Source organism: Rhagoletis pomonella, unplaced genomic scaffold, assembly GCF_013731165.1.
Source record: "Rhagoletis pomonella isolate Grant_MI unplaced genomic scaffold, Rhpom_1.0 Rhpom_scaffold_00003, whole genome shotgun sequence".
Lineage (NCBI taxonomy): Eukaryota > Metazoa > Arthropoda > Insecta > Diptera > Tephritidae > Rhagoletis > Rhagoletis pomonella.
The window spans coordinates 60,717,888-60,718,904 of NW_023458557.1; the positions used below are offsets into that span (position 1 = coordinate 60,717,888).

Below are 1,017 nucleotides of genomic sequence, written 5' to 3' on the forward strand. Positions count from 1 at the left end.
GAGTAGCTATTGAGCACACATTTGGCATTCTGAAGCAACGTTTCAGGCAGTTATATTACTGCAAGCTGGGTGCTGCACAGCGTTGCCGTTTTAGCCGTTTTCCGGCTAGATTTAGCCGGTTTTGATAGCAACTAGCCGGAGAAAATTCGATCTAGCCGGCAGCCGATTTGTTAGCCGGTTTGTAAAAAAAAGTTAGCCGTTTTTAGCCGATTTTACTATTTGCCTAAGTTTCAGGTGCAAAAAGTAAACAAGTTGTTCGAAAGCAATAATGCAGAACCAATGAAGATTTTTAACTCAACTCAACTCAATGTTTTACTTTCGCATCTATGCTCCCTAGTGGTTATTAGCGCGGACACATTTGATCCTATATGCTCCCCGTTGGAACCATACCTTGCTCCATTTCCTCAGTTTTATCACAGTTTTGAAGAGTATTTAAAAACAAAAGTAAGCACAAACGCTTTTGACCACGAAGCCGAAAAAATAATTCGTGAAAATGGTCGCTATTTTTTTGATGAAAATTTTTTGAAATTTAATTAATTTATGTGGTTCAGAGTGACCATGGGCTTGTGAAAAATTTTAGCGGAGAAGAGAATTTCAAAAGTTGCCATTGTATACAAATTTTCTCTTTGTCGCTTTCTTTGTAAAAGTTAGGAAAGAAAGAAACTTCAGTTAAACATCTTTTTAAATATGTTAAAAAATTTAAACTTTTGTGACTAGTGGGAAAAGTTGCAAATAGAGGGCTTATATGCAGACCTTTTGTGAAAATCGCTTATAGCAGGTTGAAATATAAGCCTCGATATATCCATATGAATTCAAATTGTAATTTTTACTTCGTTTAAAGGAAAAATTTGTATTAATAGGGTATTAATTTTAAGTGATAAACTGCTGATAAACGTGATAAAATGGTTAATCTGTATCGTTGGTCGGCAGTTTATTACTTTTGGTGAATGCCGATAATTTCAAGTACGTATCGATGGCTGAGTGGAAGATCGACCTATCTCGGCAGCCAGTTCGAAA

The 1,017-nt window shown here is 35.9% G+C and overlaps 1 long non-coding RNA gene across 2 annotated transcripts in view; it reads right to left on the reverse strand.

Moving 5' to 3' along the window:
* LOC118735345 overlaps positions 1 to 1,017 on the reverse strand; it is a 27,953-nt gene that overhangs the window by 501 nt on the left and 26,435 nt on the right. The gene's annotated exons all lie outside the window — the stretch shown is intronic.